This window comes from Palaemon carinicauda, chromosome 21 (genome assembly GCF_036898095.1).
Source record: "Palaemon carinicauda isolate YSFRI2023 chromosome 21, ASM3689809v2, whole genome shotgun sequence".
NCBI classification, from domain to species: Eukaryota; Metazoa; Arthropoda; class Malacostraca; order Decapoda; family Palaemonidae; genus Palaemon; species Palaemon carinicauda.
The window spans coordinates 27,575,804-27,594,204 of NC_090745.1; the positions used below are offsets into that span (position 1 = coordinate 27,575,804).

Consider the following 18,401-nt stretch of genomic DNA (forward strand, 5'->3'; position numbering starts at 1 on the left):
ATGACAATGATATTGATACTTGTATCACCGTATCAGCAGTATGCTCACTTGACTCACTTAATGTGAGAGCAGTCACCTGGGACAGAGTTCGCACTGCCACAAGTAGTGACGATAACATGCATGAACTGCTCAGCCTTATAGAATGCGGAGTACCAGAGTCTCGCCAAGAATTTCCTGCCCATCTTCGAGAGTATTTTCAATTCCGCGAGCATCTCTACACTGTTGATGGTGTGATACTATACAAGGAGCGTATAGTTACTCCTCCAGCCCTTCGTCAGGAAATTCTCACATCTCTTCATTCAGCACATCAAGGAATTACCTCTATGGTATCGAGAGCAGAGTCATCTGTGTTTTGGCCAGGGATAACACCCGCTATAACAGCACTTCGAGCTGGATGCAACCACTGCAATCGCATCGCGCCTTCGAATCCTAGTGCTCCGCCTACACCCCTTATATCTCCAGACCACCCGTTCCAATGTGTTTGTGCAGATTATTTTCACTCCCAGGGAGTTGGATATTTAGTTATAGTTAATTGATACTCGAATTGGCCCATAGTTGAACGATCTTCGAACGGTGCAGAGGGTCTTATAACTTCACTACGCCGAACATTTGTGACATTTGGGATTCCGGATGAATTGACATCTAATGGTGGACCTGAATTTACAGCGACGGCAACTAGGCAGTTTTTAAAGGACTGGGGAGTCCATCACCGCCTTTCCTCTGTGGCCTTCCCACATAGTAATTGCAGAGCTGAAATAGGCGTCAAAACTGTCAAGCGTCTTAAAGCGGACAACACGGGCAGTAACGGTGATCTCAACACTGATGAGTTCCAACGTGCGATGATCCAATACAGGAACACACCTGACAGAGATACCAAGTTATCTCCTGCAATATGTGTATTTGGTCGTCCCATCAGAGACTGCATACCTGTCCCGCCCGGCAGGTACCGTCCCCATGACACGTGGAAGGAAACACTAGATACAAGAGAGGAGGCCCTAAGACATCGACACCTTAAACAGGGAGAGCGCTTATCAGAGCACACTAAGAGACTACCCCCACTATCCTTAGGTGACCGGGTTCGCATCCAAAATCAAACAGGAAATCACCCCCTGAAATGGGACAAAACCGGTGTCATCATAGAAGTCCGCCAATTCAACCAATACGTCATCAGAGTTGATGGCTTTGGTAAGGTCACGCTAAGGAACCGGAAGTTTTTGAGACAATACGTGCCTGTCAGGAGTATTCCAGAAGTCCGTACAATTAGAGATGACAATAATCGGAATCAGATTGTACCTATTGCCAATCCTTCGACCACTAAAACGTCTGAGACCATTGCGAAGGACACCATTCCGACAACCCAAAATCCGGACACACATGGTACTCTTCCACTGACCACTTTGCCGTTACTAAGTGGTACTACCCCTAACATTCATTTTGATGTTGCTGCTCCGGAATGCTATCCCAACGTCCTCGGTAACACTGCGAATCATCAAGCTGAGATTCCGCCTCCCAATGATAGCCCAAACTCTCCATCGCAGTTAACTCCTGCCATGCCAAATTTGGAGCAACGCAAGTCCAGTCGTATCCATCGACCGCCAACATGGCACTGTGATTTCGAGATGAACTAGCTATAGTGTCATCATGATCAACACATGACAATAATTGTTTTTCAAGTTTCCGTTCCTTCATATACTAACAGGAGTTTAGTGTTCATGAACCTATAATTTGGACGTTTAATTGCCACCCAATGTTTTGACATCAGTTTTAAACCGACCTCCACGAGAGACATTTTAAAAGGCCGTTTAAAAACTTGGGGGGAGATAGAGGGTTATAAACATTATTCATCATTTATTCTTAATATGTTTTATGTTCATTTGAGTTATATACATTGTTCATCATTTATTCTTAATATGTTTTATGTTCATTTCAGATTGACCGTGGTCATTGTTCAATAATAAAGACATTTGAATAAATGGACCAAGCTCTTATTTAGCTAACACATATCCACATTCAGGAGATGGAATTGATACAAAGAAAATAGCATTATCTGCATATGCAACGACCTAATTTTCTAGGCCAAACCTCTCATCGGGGTTAAGCTATATGAAAAATTATAGTCTAGAACAGTGGTTCCCAAACTATCTTACCTGACGCCCCCTTTTTGCTTCCAGTAGACCCGTAGGCCCCACTCCTCTCTTTTTTTTTTTCAAATGAAATGATTCTTACATTTATTTCTTAGCATTGTACAGGAAAACAGATTTCTGTTTGTATTACATTCTAATAATGAAAGCCACAAATAATAGTACATTCCAGTAACTAAAAACGAAACATTTGGTTCAAAGTGAGCGAAAAAATGTTTGAACATTAGCAAATTGGCAAAATTGAGTTGCAATTTCAAGAATAGATAATTTGAAAACATAGCATATAATATTTGGAAATACTTATGAGACTAAGGCACAATTTCTGGTCAAATTTAGTGAGATGGATGCTGCTGCTTCTTTCTCACAAGATCAGAAATTCTAGGATTGAAGAATGACAGCGCACAACGCAAGTCATTTTCTACATCGAGTCGGTTGCGCTGTTTTGTTTTCAGAACAACAAGAGCTGAAAATCTAGTTGGCTGGTATCAGTGACGTGTCCAAAACGTGTAAAGAGAACTAGCTTAATAGAAAACTGGTTGGAGTGACTGCTATAATTATACTTTGCATGTATGTAATGACAGAAATTTGTTCTTTTAATGTTTTATTCTATTAAACAAGTAATTTCGAGCAGATAACTTCACGCCCCCCTCGTATCGTCCTCACTCCCCCCTAGTGGGGCGCGCCCCCCAGTTTGGGAACCACTGGTCTAGAACAATATTCTGAGGAACACCAGATATCAATAAAGTGTCTTCAGAATCACTTCAGTTCCAAGTTGCACCCATCTATTCCTTCTTTTCTAAATTGCACCTCAGCACCAAAATGGCCTCCCTGCTCCCAGTGCTTGGTCATTGACTTGAATTCTGTTAATTACCACCCATACCTTCATTTTGGAATTTCATATCTTTAGATACTCCTTCAGCTTCTCCATCTATGACCGTCCTACTTTATTTCGTTAATCTTATCCTAAGACGTGTTCTCTGTTCCCTTCTTATTAATTAACCTCTGGTTATATCTTCACGTGTGTTTCCTTTCTTCTAGTTTGCCGTATAACACCTTAACCTTTACTTCATCTGCAACTACGAGGTTTTGATCCTAGTTACACTTTGGCTCTTAATGGCCTCTTACTTTTTTAGGACAAACTTATGGGACCTTATGATACAAATTCTAAATTGTAATCTATTAGGATATCTATTTCTTACATGTATTTTTTTTCCAAATAATCAACATTCCCATTATTATGTAATTCAAATATTGCTATGTTAACCTGTTATATTATTGTGATAATGTGTTCATAATATTGTTACAATACTTTATCGGTCTAAATTGCAACGTTGTGTCTAATGTACGATAAGTATAATACACGTGCAATAATGCATACGCTCTCATTCAAAGCTCCATAGAAGGCCGACTTGTTTTCCAGTTTGGCATACTGTAATAGAGGTTTTACACGGTCAAGCATGTTGGCCAACACGCTTTACATGTTCAAACCAAACTGACAGACAACCTCAGTCGGTGCCCAAAGGAGAAGGAGCAACATGTCACTTACCCAAGACGAGGTGATGGCAGTCGGGATAGTGATTGGCCTCAACGAAAAGAAAAGGAAGCGTTCAAAGTGGACAAAGGACTGGTTGCTTAAAAGGGACCAAATTACACATACCAATTTAATGAAAGAGCTGAAATCAGACCCAGATGAATGGCGCAATTATATGCGCATGGATGAATCAACATATTTAGGACTTTTGAATATGGTCACTCCATTCATTACAGATGTTACCTCGGCGAGATTTGAGTATGAATGATGGTTCGAGACTGATGACCATTCACACATTCAAACATGGACATCATGCACCGAGCAAGCTCCGCCCACAAAAGTCAGGCCCCGTCAGACATCCGTCCAACACGTTGGTCAAACATGTTTACCCCTTTCACACGTTCAGAAATTCTCTCAAACGTCGTGTTGCCAAGCGCGTTGGTCAACATGTTTCACCGTGTAAAACCCCCATAAGTCCAAGTTATTTAATCCCCTGGTCTCAGTTTTGTTTGGAAAATTATTTCTGCGTGTATGTTGTAAAATGTTGCCGATCTTTTCCAACGATTCAGAAAAAAAAATACTTACTTACTTTTACTTTTACTTTTAGGGGTTTATTTCTCGCCCTCCACCAAACACTAAAGGTCTGTTCAGGCGGGCCTTGGTGTGTGAAAAAATAATTTCTTTCCAGTTAATATTTTGCTCTGTATCGTTATCAGTTATTTCGCTAGCATTTGTATTCAGGCTTAATAGTTTTTAGGGCACTATTATAACACTTTCTAAAAAGATAAGTCTTCAGGTTTTTCTTGAAAGCTGCCACATTATTGCTATTCTTAACATCGAGTGGAAGGTCGTTAAAGAGTCTCGGTGCAGCATAACTGAACGTTCTTCCTCCTATTGCATGATTCACACTAATTTCGAATAGTCTATGTGGGTCATCAGCATGTCTAACTCTTACAGCGGCGCTGGTAGCTTCAGGGTAGGGGACCAAGCAATCACGAAGATATTTAGGCTTATCACTTGTAAGTGCTTTGTGAGTCAACAAGCAAATTTTAAATTCAATTCTAGCCTTAACAGGTAACCAACGTAGATCGATCAATGCAGGAGTTATTCTCTCCCTTAGTTTAATGCCTTCTATCAGTCTAGCCGCCCGGTTTTGCACATTTTGAAGCTTTCTTAGTAGTGTATTGGGCAATTTGTAGTACAGAGAATTGCAATAATCAAGCCTTGATATTACATGACTCATCACTAAAATTTTTGTACTGCCCTCTGTTAAATATTTTCTAATAAATGCTATGTTTCTCAGGTGATAGTTACACACTTTCACTGTGTTCACAATTTGGTCCCTCATTGACAAATTACAGTCTATCAGTACACCCAAATTTTTCACAACAGGCACAATCCCAACATCAGCATCACCAATTTTTATACTTTGAATCAACTGGTAATTCTTCAAAGCCACCTTTGTGCCAAAGAACATACATTCTGTTTTATCATCATTTAATTTGAGCTTTTTCCTCTGCATCCATGGTTTTATTTCAGTCATTATCTCATCAATTTTCTTCTCTGTATCTTGTGTTGTTGAAATTGAGAGGTAAAACTGAGTATCATCTGCATATAGTTTAAAACCCACTTTTTGTTTTTTCAAGATGTGTGATAGCTCGATAGTATATATGTTAAACAAGATAGGGCCCAGAACACTACCCTGTGGTACACCCTTCATAAGAATTCTCTCACTGGATGGGTTTCCAGAAACTTCTACAATAGTCTTCCTGTTCACTAAGTAACTTCGCAAAAATTTCAGTGCTTCCTCAGTCACTCCAATAGACTTTAAGTCGTCAAGTAAGTACTCGTGCACAACAGTGTCAAAAGCAGCACTAAGATCTAACATAATTAAAATTCCACACTTTCCCCCATCAAGAAGACCTATCATATCATTCATTATTGAGCACAAAGTAGTTTCTGTAGAATGATTAGCTCTATAGGCCGATTGATTTTCCGGGAATACCTCTAACTCGTCAATATGCGCCCATAATTGCTCACTTATGACTTTTTCAATAAGCTTTGACATGTAGGATAAATTTGAAATGGGCGTATATGAAATTAGCTCGTTTACATCACCTTTCCCTTTGTAAATTGGTTTGATCAACGCAGTTTTTTTCACAGCTAGGAAAACAGGATTATGATATACTTAGGTTAATTATGTCAGGTAAATATTATATGCAACTTGCCTTTTTGGAGCTTCACTTATTGAACTGTTTGGGAAAGGGTCGTTTCCACAATATGTATTCTTCATCTCTCTCATAACCTTTAACAAGTCGCACATATTTATTTGCTTAAATTTTATTAACTTCTTTCCCTCCTTCACTGGCATAGCTGACTGTCCTTCCAAGTGATTTTGGGGGAAACTTCTATAGATTTATCAATTTTTTCATTAAAGAATATAGCAAAACTCTCTGCACAAACATTGTCAGGCAAGACATAAATTTTCTTTAATCCCATCAAATCATCAAGGTTTTTGTGAAAGTCCTTCATGTTATTGGTTTTTTTACATTCGCCGTTGTAGAATTTTCTTTTTGTTTTTTCTAACAGGATGAAATTTGAGATGAAATTAGTTTTCTGATGAATTTGATTTGTAATATTCTTGTAATAAAATCTCATTATCCTAAAGTATCTTAGATTTTTTTTATAATTAATCTCGTTGTCATGGTGGTTTGCTGTTTGTTTTATCTTTACATGGCATCGTAATTCGTGGTCTTCAACATAATTGTTCAGTAATTAGTATTGAAAATTTGAATTTATCCATGACAATTGTGTTTGCACTTGAGATCTTTGCATTCTTTTTGTGCCAGATAATCAGCATTTATCCGGTTTTAGTAAAGAAAAAAATCTTGAAAGTACCTTGATACGACATTTTTGAACCTTCAAGTACGACAATTCGTTTAAAGGCATCTGGCAACTCTTATTATTATTGTCAAATTTGTTTGGTTCGCAGGCTCGGTACGGTATCTTGTCACTTGTGTAGTTTAGCTTGTGTTACTCGTTGTTCCCCTATCACAAGTTCGTCATCCAAGAAGAGTGGCATAGTGTAAAATGACAAACTATATGAAGCAGATTGAGTGGAATGTCTTTCCCAATATACCTCGTCAATAAACGATTGACCTTGTGTATACTTAGGCCAGTCTGAAGTTCGATATGTTTTTGGTCAAAGGTACTATACATAATGCCTGTCAGCACAGCTGACTAAAACTCATGCAATGCTACAATTCCCTGAGTATTTCCGCTGAGCTAGTATTCTCGTCGTGATTCATGTCATTAACGTGTGTGTGCTCACACATTATCTTCTTTGGTGCTATGGACTTCATCGCTTCGTGTTATCCTTCCTGAAGTCGTGCAATAGCGGTAGGAGTTCCGTGTTCCATAATGAGAATGCTATGACTGCACGGGTGTTTTAACCCTTAACGCTTTCCCTTAAATCCCATATGCTCATGTTATAATCTACTTTTTAAATGGTCGTCACATTTATTTCTGTATTACCTTGGTGTTGTTATATATTACTTTTTCTCTTATAATTTCAATGTTTTTGAATAGGGGAAAATAGGTATTGGTAAATATATGATACTTTAATTTCTAGCCAAATACATGAACCATATATTTTTCCTATTTGCTTTCTTGTGTTCTATGCATTTCTGACCTTAATTATTGGAGCAAACCACCCGTTCATGCGTTTTTAGACCCCTAATGTAAAGACAATTATTTGAGACCCCAGTGGGAAACCAGATTTTTTTGGGTGGGGAAATCTCATAAACGTGTTATTTGCAGCAATAATAATGGTCAGAAATGCAAAATAAGTTCAAGATAACCAGTTAAAAAATATATGTTTCATGTCAATGGCTGAAAATAGGCCTAAACTTGATTATTTAACTTTTGAGATTTGTAAAAGGGTACAGAACCTAACAAACCCACCTAACCTAACCTAGTAGTTCCCAGGTCACAATCCCTAGCAGGGGGTTTAGGCCCCCGGACCCCCCTTCCTAGGTCACAACCCCTAGCTGGGGGCAAGCCCCCCGGACCCTCCTTCCCAGGTCACAACTCCTAGCTGGGGCAAGCCCCCCGGACCCCCCTTCCCAGGTTACAAACCTTCCCAGGTCACAACTGCTAGCCGGACACCCCCTTCCCAGGTCACAAACTAAGAGTAAATCACAAATAAATCCTTCCATTATGTAAAAGTAAATCACAAATAATTCCTTACCTAATGATTGACATCGTCGCCTTTTTTTGTTTTTCCTGGCAATCATTACAAAAGCTTTGCAGTAGAAAATGTGCTGGCCTTCCCTTAAAATTAAGTCGGAATCGGACCTTTGAGGCCATATTTTGGTGTTATTTTTTAATTTCACATGAGTAACAACAGCTTTACATTGAACGGAGAGCATTTCCATCATAATCAATTGCCAACATAAACGTAATTACACCAATTTCAAAATAGATTGATGTACTTCCCTTAAGTTCACCCTTCCAGACATCTTTACGAGATGGTGGTTGACTTAAAACTGAAGGCAAAGGTGGAAAAAAAATGGCTGTTGTAGAACATCATCCGGGAACTTATGAAGAAGTAATTGTAAGCTGTTAATTGGTTTAAAAAAACCATCTGACAAATACATTATTGTAAATGCACAGAAAGCTCCGCAATCCATGCAAAAAAAACGCATGCACAATAAGTCCCCTTCAGTCTCTCAGATGTAAACAATGGACTTTAAGTGAAAACATACTTCACATTTAAATTGACTGATACATAAGTTATTGTGCCCCAGCCCCCATTAAACATACTGTATAGAGAAAAACAACAAACTAGCCAGCACTCGCTCATTTCTTATAGCGAATTTCATTTTCGCTAACAATTAAACTATCATATATTAACCTAGGTATGTATGTTTTTTAACTTTCGTATTATCTCCTTGAGTTTTTCTTATCAATGACAAATGGCGTTATAATAATATAACCAAACAAATTAATGTTGATGGAGCTTAACATATATTGCTGTGTTTTAGTTTTTGCTTAGGGGCAACATACACACACAAACGCACGCTTGCACACACAATGACGCTCTGGCAAACTCCAAAAGGCTTTATGCAGATTATAGTTTTGATTAGAACAGTTTTAGTTCCAAAACCATTGTTTATAACACCTATTCATTTAGTTTGTTATGCCTGAATGGTTCCCCACCCTTTCCGTCCAATGCATGAAAATAATTCGCTTATTTTCTCTCAGATTTTTCACCAATACACATTCATGGAAATGCTGTCGTGTTAACTTTATTCATTAAGTATATTTTACATGGAATTATTGAATAATATATCTGCATATTTTCTCCCTTAGACCTTAGCTACTCCGCCTTCCCCTTATCCCTAGCTCTTGCTTCACCTGCTAACGCCTGGATCCTCTTTTTCCCCCTTACCCGTAGCTCTTGCCCCAGTCCATAACCCCTTGCTCCTTTGCCTTCCCCTTACCCCTAGCTCCTGCCCCACCCTAACCCTTAGCTCCTGCCCCACCCTAACCCTTAGCACTTCTCCCAGCCCTACCCTAACCCTTAGCACTTCTCCCAGCCCTATCCCCTAGCTCCCTTTCCTTTCCCATATCCCTAGTTCTTGCCCTACCCCTAACCCCCTTTCCTTCCCCTTACCCCCTTTCCTTCCCCTTACCCCCTTTCCTTCCCCTTACCCCCTTTCCTTCCCCTTACCCCCTTTCCTCCCCCTTACCCCCTTTCCTTCCCCTTACCCCTAGCTCTTGCCCCACCGCTAACCCCAGCTCCTCTGCCTTCCCCTAGCTCATGCCTCACCCCCTAATTGCTAGCTCCTCTGCATTCCCTTTACCCCTAGCTATTTTCCCACCCCTTAACCCTTAGCTCCTCTTCCTTCCCCTTACCCGTAGCTCTTGCCTCACCTGCTAACCCCAAGCGCGTCTTTCTTCCCCTAACCCTTATCTCCTTTTCCATCCCCTTACCAATAGCTTTTGCCTGACCCCTAGTTCCTTTTCCTTACCCTTAGCTTTTGCCCTACCCCTAGCTCCAGTTCCTCTGCCTTCCCCTTACCCCTAGCTCCTGCCCCCACCCCCTAATCGCTAGCTCCTCTGCCTTTCCCTTACCTCCACCTATTTCCCATCCCTAACCCCTAGCTCCTCTTCCTTCCCCTTACCCCCTAGGTCTTGCCTCACCCCCTAAACCCTAGCTCGTCTTCCTTTTACCCCTAGCTATTATCCAACCCCTAGCTCCTCTTCCTTCCCCTTACCCCCAGGTCATGCCTCGCCCCCTAAACCCTAGCTCGTCTTCCTTTTACCCCTAGCTATTTTCCCACCCCTCACTCCTATCTCCTCTTCTTTCCCCTTACCCATAGCTCTTTTCCCACCTCTTAACCCCCTGGCTCTTCTGCCTTCCCCTTATCCCTAGCTCTTCTGCCTTCCCCTTTTCCCTAGCTCTTCTGCCTTCCCCTTATCCCTAGCTCTTCTGCCTTCCCCTTTTCCCTAGCTCTTCTGCCTTCCCCTTATCCCTAGTTCTTCTGCCTTCCCCTTATCCCTAGCTCTTCTGTCTTCCCCTTTTCCCTAGCTCCTCTGCCTTCCCCATATCCCTAGCTCCTCTGCATATCCCTTACCCCTACCTCATTTTCCCCCCTTTCCCCCTTAACTCCTCTTCCCCCCTTAACTCCTCTTCCCCCCTTAACTCCTCTTCCCCCCTTAACTCCTCTTCCCCCCTTAACTCCTCTTCCCCCCTTAACTCCTCTTCCCCCCTTACCCCAACTCCTGTCCCATCCTCTAACTAATAGCTCCTTTTCCTTCCCCTTACCCCTGGCTCCTATCTTTCCCTTACCCCCAGATCCTCTGGATTCCCCTTACCCCTAGCTTCCCAGGCTTCCCCTTACTCCTACCTCCTCTTGTCTTCTAACTCCAAAGTCCTAACACATAGCTCCTCATTCTTAAGCTTTCCCCTACCTCCTCTGTCTTCTCCATACCCCTAGCTTCCCTTCCTTCCCTTTACCCCTAGCTTCCCTTCCTTCCCTTTACCCCTAGCTTCCCTTCCTTCCCCTTACCATTAGCCCTTCTACCTTCCCCATACCACTATCTTCCTTGTCTTCCCTATACCCCTATCTTCCCTTTACACCCTAGCTCTTCTGCCTTCCCCTTACCACTATCTCCTTTCCTTCCCTTTACCCTTATCTTTCCGGCCTTCCCCTTACCCCTATCTTCCCTGGCTTCCCCTTACCCCTATCTTTTCTTCCTTCCCCTTACACTTATATTCCCAGCCTTCCCCTTCCCCCTAGCTCCGCTGTCTTCTCCCCTTTACTCCACTGTCTTCCCCTTCCCCCTAGCTCCTCTGTCTTCCTATTCCCCCTAGCTCTTCTGTCTTCCTCTTCCCCCTAGATCCTTATCCTTTCCCTTAACCCTAACTCCTCTACCCTCCCCTAACCCCTAGTGCCTCTGCCTTCCCCTTAACCATAGCTTCCCTGCCTTCCCCTTGTCCCTAGCTCCTTTGCCTTCCCCTTACTTCTAGCTTCCCTGCCTTCCCCTTACCCCTAACATCCTTACCTCTAGCTTCCCTGCCTTCCCGTTAAGCCTAGTTCATCTGTCTTCCCCTTATCCCTAGTGTCTCTGTCTTCCTCTTACTCTTAGCTTCCTTGCCTTCCCCTTACCCCTAGCTGTTTTATCTTCCCATTACCTCTAGCTCCTCTTGCCTTCTAACCCCTAAGTCCTAACACATAGCTCCTCTTAAGTTTTCCCTTGCTTCCTCTGTCTTCTCCATCCCCCTAGCTCCTCTGTCTTCCCTTTACCCCTAGCTTCCCTTCCTTCCCTCACCATTAGCCCTTCTCTCTTCCCCATACCACTATCTTCCTTGCGTTCCCTTTACCTCTATCTCCCCTATCTTCCCCCTTACCCCTAGCTCTTCTGCCTTCCCCATACCACTATCTCCTTGCCTTCCCTTTACCCCTATCTTCCTTGGCTTCCCCTTACCCCTATCTTCTCTGCCTTCCCCTTACACTTATATTCCTTGCCTTTCCCTTCCCCCCAGCTCCCCTGTCTTCTTCTCCCCTTTGCTCCCCTGTCTTCCCCTTTCCCCTAGCTCCTTTGTGTTCCTATTCCCCTAGCTCTTCTGTCTTCCCCTTCCCCCTAGATCCTTTTCCTTTCCCTTAACCCTAACTCCTCTGCCCTCCCCTAACCCCTAGTGCCTCTGTCTTCCCCTTAACCATAGCCTCCCTGCCTTTTCCTTACCCTTAGCTTCCCTGCATTTTCCTTACCCTTAGCTTCCCTGCCTTTCCCTTGCCCCTAGTTCCTCTGCCTTCCCGTTACTTCTAGCTTCCCTGCCTTCCCCTTACCCCTAGCTTCCATGCCTCCCCCTTACCTCTAGCTTCCCTGCCTTCCCCTTACCCCTAACTTTCTTGGCCCCCCCCTTACCTCTAGCTTTCCTGCCTTCCTGTTGCACCTAGCTCATCTGTCTTCCCCTTATCCCTGGTGTCTCTGTCTTCCCCTTACTCCTAGCTTCCCTGCCTTCCCCTTACCCCTAGCTGTTTTATCTTCCCATTACTCATAGCTCCTCTTGCCTTCTAACCCCTAAGTCCTAACACATCTCCTCTTTCTTAAGCTTTCCCCTACCTCCTCTGTCTTCTCCATACCCCTAGCTCCTCTGTCTTCCCTTTACCCCTAGCTTCCCTTCCTTCCCCTTACCATTAGCTCTTCTACCTTCCCCATACCACTATCTTCCTTGTCTTCCCTATACTCCTATCTTCCCTGTCTTCCCCTTACCCCTAGCTCTTCTGCCTTCACCTTACCACTATCTCCTTGCCTTCCCTTTACACTTATCTTACCAGCCTTCCCCTTACCCCTATCTTCCCTGGCTTCCCCTTACCCCTATCTTTTCTTCCTTCCCCTTACACTTATATTCCCAGCCTTCCCCTTCCCCCTAGCTACTGTCTTCTCCTCCCCTTTGCTCCCCTGTCTTCCCCTTCCCCCTAGCTCCTTTGTGTTTTTATTCCCCCTAGCTTTTCTGTCTTCCCCTTCCCCCTAGATCCTTTTCCTTCCCCTTAACCCTAACTCCTCTTCCCTCCCCTAACCCCTAGTGGCTCTGTCTTCCCCTTAACCATAGTTTCCCTGCCTTTTCCTTACCCCTAGCTTCCCTGCCTTCCCCTTGCCCCTAGCTCCTCTGCCTTCCCCTTACTTCTAGCTTCCCCTTACCCCTAGCTTCCTTGCCTCCCCCTTACCTCTAGCTTCCCTGCCTTCCCATTACGCCTAGCTCATCTGTCTTCCCCTTATCCCTAGTGTCTCTGTCTTCCCTTTACTCCTAGGTTCCCTGCCTTCCCCTTACCCCTAGCTGTTTTATCTTCCCATCACACCTAGCTTCCCTGCCTTCCCCTTATCCCTAGCTCCTTTATCTTCCCCTTACCGCTAACCGCCTTGCCTTCTCCTTACCTCCCCCTCCATCCCCTTACCTCCCCCTCCATCCCCTTACCTCCCCCTCCTTCCCCTTACCTCCTCCACCTTCCCCTTATCCCTAGATTCCCTGTGTTTCCCTTATCCCTAGCTTCCCTGTATTCTTCTTAACCATAGGTCCTACGCCTTTCCCTTACTCCTAGCTCCTCTGACTTCCCCATACTTGTAACTTCCCAGCATCCCCCTTACCCTTAGCTCATCTGTCTTCCCCTTACCCCTGGAACCTCTGACTTCCCCTTATTGCAAGCACCTCTGTCTTCCCCTTATACCTAGTGCTTTTGTCTTCCCCTTACCCCTAACTTCCCTGCCTTTCCCTTACCCCTAGCTTCCCTGTATTTTCCTTAACCATAGCTCCTCTGCCTTTCCCTTACTCCTAGCTCCCCTGACTTCCCCTTACCTGTAACTTCCCAGCATCCTCCTTGCCCCTAGTACTTCACTCTTCCCCTTACTGCTGGCTAACTTTCCCTCCCCTTACCTGTAGTTCTTGTGCCTTCCCCTTATCCCTAGATTCCCAGCCTTTTCCATACCTATAACTTCCCTGCATCCCCCTTACCCCTAACTCCTCTGCCTTACCCTTACCCCTTGTTCCCATGCCTTACCCTTACCCCTAGTTTGCCTGTCTTCCACTTACCCTTAATTCTTCTGTCTTCCCATTACTCCTAGCTCATCTTTCTTCCCCTTAACCCTATCTCCTTTGTCTTCCCCTTAACCGCAGTTTACCTGTCTTCCCCTTAACCGCAGTTTACCTGTCTTCCCCTTATCCTTAGATTTTCTGCATTCCTCTTACCCCTAGACCTTCTGTCTTTCCATTACCCCTAGCTCCTCTGGCTTCCCCTTACCTCTATTCCCTCTCTTCTCCTTACCCCTAGCTCCTCTGTCTTACCCTTAGCTCTGATGTCTTCCCCTTACCCCTAGCTCGGCTGTCTTCCCCTTACCCCTAGCTCCTCTCTTCCCTGTACCCCTAGCTCCTCTGCCTTTCCCTTAGCCCTAGTTTCTCTATATTCCCTTTTCCCTTAATTCTGCTGTCTTCCCCTTACCCCCTAAATTCCCTGCCTTCCCCATAACCCTGGGTTCCCTGTCTTCCCCTTATCCCTATCTCCTCTGTCTTCCCTTACCCATAACTCTTCAGTTTTACCCCTAACCCTAGCTTTACCCCTAACCCTAGCTCCTCTTCCTTCCCCTTATCCCTAGCTCCTCTGTCTTCCCCTTTCCCCTAGCTTTCCTGTCTTCTCCTTACCTCTAGCTTCCCTGACATCCCCCTACCCCTTAACTCCTCTTGTCTTCTCTTCTCCCCTAGCTCCTTGGTCTTCTTCTTACCCCTAACTCTTCTGTCTTCCCCTTACCCCTTGCTCTTGTACCTTGGTCTTACCCCTAGCTCCTCTGTCTTCCTTTTACCCCTAGCTCACATATCTTCCCTATACTAGCTCTTCTCTCTTCTTCTTACCCCAGGCTTCCCTGACTTCCCCTTACCCCTAGCATCCTTGCCTTCCCCTTATCCTTAGCTCCCCTGTCTTCCCCTTACCCCCAACTCCTCTGTCTTCCCCTTACCTTTAGCTCCTCTGTTTTTCCCTTACCCCTAGCTCCTCTGTCTTTCCCTTACCCCTAGCTCATTTGTCTTCCCCTTACCTTTGCTCCTCTGTCTTCATGTTACCCCTAGCTCCTCTGTCTTCCCCTTACCCCAAGCTTCCCTGTCTCCCCCTTACCCCTATCTCATCTGCCTTCTTGCCCTTGTTACTTCTTGTCTTCCTCTTACCCCAAGCTTCTCTCCCTTCCCCTTATCCCTACCTCCTGTCTTCCTCTTACCTCTAGCCTTCCTGCCTTCCCCTTACCCCTATCTCCTCTGTCTTCTTACCCCAAGCTTCCCTGCCTTACCCTTGCCCCTAGATCCTCTCCAATCCTTTGATTGCTAGCTCCTCTCCCATCCCCTTACCACTACCTCCTGTTCTACCCTATTTTCCTTTCCACTTATCCTTAGTTCATCTGTTCTGTTCTCCTCTCTTAGCTTTTCTCCATTACTTTCCCCTTACCCTTATCTCTTCAGTTCTTTTCCCCTTAGCCTTAGTTCCTATCCCTTTCTTTCCCCTTACCCTTCTCTTCTCTGTTCCTTTCCCTTTACCCTTAGTTCCTATCAATTCCTTTCCCCTTATCGTTAGCTCCTCTCCGTTCCCTTACCCTTAGCTCCTCTCTGTTTCCCCTTACTCCTAGCTTCTCTCCATCACTTACCCCTATCTCCTATCAGTTTCTTTCCTTTTACCCTTTGTTCCTCTTTATTCCTTTCCCCTTATCCTTATCTCTTTTCGGCTTTTTTTTTTTGTTTTCCTTTTCTTTTTTTCCCCATATCCTTAACTCCTCTCTGTTCCTTTCCCCTTATCCTTGTCTCTTTTTGGTTCCTTTCCACTTACGCTTAGTTCCTGTCCATTTATTTTCCCTTACCCTTATCTTCTCTCTCCCTTTCCCCTTACCTTTATCTCTTTTTGGTTCCTTTCCACTTACCCTTAGTTCCTGTCCATTTATTTTCCCTTACCCTTATCTTCTCTCTCCCTTTCCCCTTACCTTTATCTCTTTTTGGTTCCTTTCCCTTACCCTTAGTTCCTATCCATTCCTTGCCCCTCATCCTTATTTTCTCTCTAGTCCTTTCTCCTTAGCCTTAGTCCTATCCGTTCCTTTTCCCTTACCCTTATCTTCTCCATGTTCCTTTCTCCTTACTCTAATCTCTTTTTGGTTCCTTTCCTCTTACCCTTAGTTCTTATCCATTTCTTTACCCATGACCCTATCTTCTCTTTGTTCCTTTCCCTTTACCCTTATCTCTTTTCCATTCCTTTCCCATTACCCTTAGGTTCTATCTGTTCCTTTCCCCTTTATCCTTAGTTCCTCTCTCTTCCTTTCCCCTTACCCTTATCTCTTTACGGTTCCTTTCCTCCTTAACCGTAGTTCCTATCCTTTTCTATCCCCTTACCTTATATCTTCTCTCTGTTCCTTTCCCTTTACCCTTATCTCTTGTCCTTTCTCTTCCCCTTACCTTTAGCTCCTCTCTGTTCTTTTTCTCTTACCCTTATCTCTTTTCCATTCCTTTCTCTCTACCCTTAGTTCCCATCCGTTTCTCTTCCCTTGCCCTTATCTTTTCGCTGTTCCTTTCTAATTACCCTTATCTTTTCCTTTCCTTTCTAATTACCCTTATCTTTACCTTTCCTTTCCCCTTACCCTTAACTCCTCTCCCTTCTCTTCCTTCACCCTTCTCTTTTTTATTCCTTTACCTTAACCCTTAATTCGAGTCTGTTCCTTTCCTCTGACCCTTATTTTCTCTCTGTAGCCTACCTTTCCAATTACCCTTATCTTTTTTCCTTTTCTTTTACCCTTAGTTCCTATATGTTACTTTTCCTTTACCTTTAGCTCCTCTCCATTTTTTTCCTGTTTCCCTTATCTCTTTTTGGTTCCTATCCGTTTCTTTTCCCTTACCCTTATCTTCTCCCTGTTCCTCTCCAAATACCCTTATCTATTTTCCTTTTTATCCCTTACCCTTAGTTCCTATTTGTTTCTTTCCCCTTACCCTTAGCTCCTCTCTGTTCTTTTCCCCTTACCTTTATATCTTTTCCTTTTCTTTCCCCTTACCCTTATCTCTTTTTCTTTTCTTTTCTCTTACCCTTATCTCTTTTTCTTTTCTTTTCTCTTACCCTTATCTCTTTTTATTTTATTTTCTCTTACCCTTATCTCTTTTTCTTTTCTTTTCTCTTACCCTTATCTCTTTTTCTTTTCTTTTCTCTTAACCTTATCTCTTTTTCTTTTCTTTTCTCTTACCCTTATCTCTTTTTATTTTCTTTTCTCTTACCCTTATCTCTTTTTATTTTCTTTTCTCTTACCCTTATCTCTTTTCCTTTTCTTTTCTCTTACCCTTATCTCTTTTTCTTTTCTTTTCTCTTACCCTTATCTCTTTTTCTTTTCTTTTCTCTTACCCTTATCTCTTTTTCTTTTCTTTTCTCTTACCCTTAGCTCTTTTTATTTTCTTTTCTCTTACCCTTATCTCTTTTTATTTTCTTTTCTCTTACCCTTATCTCTTTTCCTTTTCTTTTCTCTTACCCTTATCTCTTTTTCTTTTCTTTTCTCTTACCCTTATCTCTTTTTCTTTTCTTTTCTCTTACCCTTATCTCTTTTTCTTTTCTTTTCTCTTACCCTTATCTCTTTTTCTTTTCTTTTCTCTTACCCTTATCTCTTTTTATTTTCTTTTCTCTTACCCTTATCTCTTTTTATTTTCTTTTCTCTTAACCTTATCTCTTTTTCTTTTCTTTTCTCTTACCCTTATCTCTTTTTATTTTCTTTTCTCTTACCCTTATCTCTTTTCCTTTTCTTTTCTCTTACCCTTATCTCTTTTTCTTTTCTTTTCTCTTACCCTTATCTCTTTTTCTTTTCTTTTCTCTTACCCTTATCTCTTTTTCTTTTCTTTTCTCTTACCCTTATCTCTTTTTCTTTTCTTTTCTCTTACCCTTATCTCTTTTTCTTTTCTTTTCTCTTACCCTTATCTCTTTTTATTTTCTTTTCTCTTACCCTTATCTCTTTTTATTTTCTTTTCTCTTAACCTTATCTCTTTTTCTTTTCTTTTCTCTTACCCTTATCTCTTTTTATTTTCTTTTCTCTTACCCTTATCTCTTTTCCTTTTCTTTTCTCTTACCCTTAACTCTTTTCCTTTTCTTTTCTCTTACCCTTAACTCTTTTCCTTTTCTTTTCTCTTACCCTTAACTCTTTTCCTTTTCTTTTCTCTTACCCTTAACTCTTTTCCTTTTCTTTTCTCTTACCCTTAACTCTTTTCCTTTTCTTTTCTCTTACCCTTAACTCTTTTCCTTTTCCTTTCTCTTACCCTTATCTCTTTTCCTTTTCTTTTCTCTTACCCTTATTTCTTTTCCTTTTCTTTTCTCTTACCCTTATCTCTTTTCCTTTTCTTTTCTCTCACCCTTATCTCTTTTCATTTTCTTTCCCTGTACCCTTTTTTCTTCCTTTTCTTTCCCCTTACCCTTATCTCTTCCTTTTCTTTCCCCTTACCCTTATCTCTTCCTTTTCTTTCCCCTTAACCTTAGTTCCTATTTGTTCCTTTTCTCTTATACCCTTAGCCCTCTCTGTTCTTTTCCCCTTATCCTTATCTTTTTTCTTCTATTTCCTCTTACCCTTTGTTCCTTTTCACTTTCCCTTAACTCCTCTCTGTTCTTTTCCCCTTACCCTTATCTCTTTTCCTTTTTATTTCCCCATACTTTTAGTTCCTATCTGTTCCTTTT

General features: G+C 42.6%; 1 protein-coding gene across 7 annotated transcripts in view; it reads left to right on the forward strand.

The window, feature by feature from the left end:
* The first annotated feature begins 6,650 nt into the window (after positions 1-6,650).
* The window catches only part of LOC137615234 (uncharacterized), a 68,750-nt gene continuing 56,999 nt past the window's right edge, over positions 6,651-18,401 (forward strand). For 3 of the 7 annotated variants that reach the window (XM_068344935.1, XM_068344927.1, XM_068344931.1), the window contains exon 1: positions 6,651-7,071. The gene's annotated coding sequence lies outside the window, so the exon portion shown is untranslated. The remainder of the gene's footprint in view (positions 7,072-18,401) is intronic. The other 4 variants (XM_068344936.1, XM_068344928.1, XM_068344933.1 and 1 more) reach the window with 2 other exon arrangements.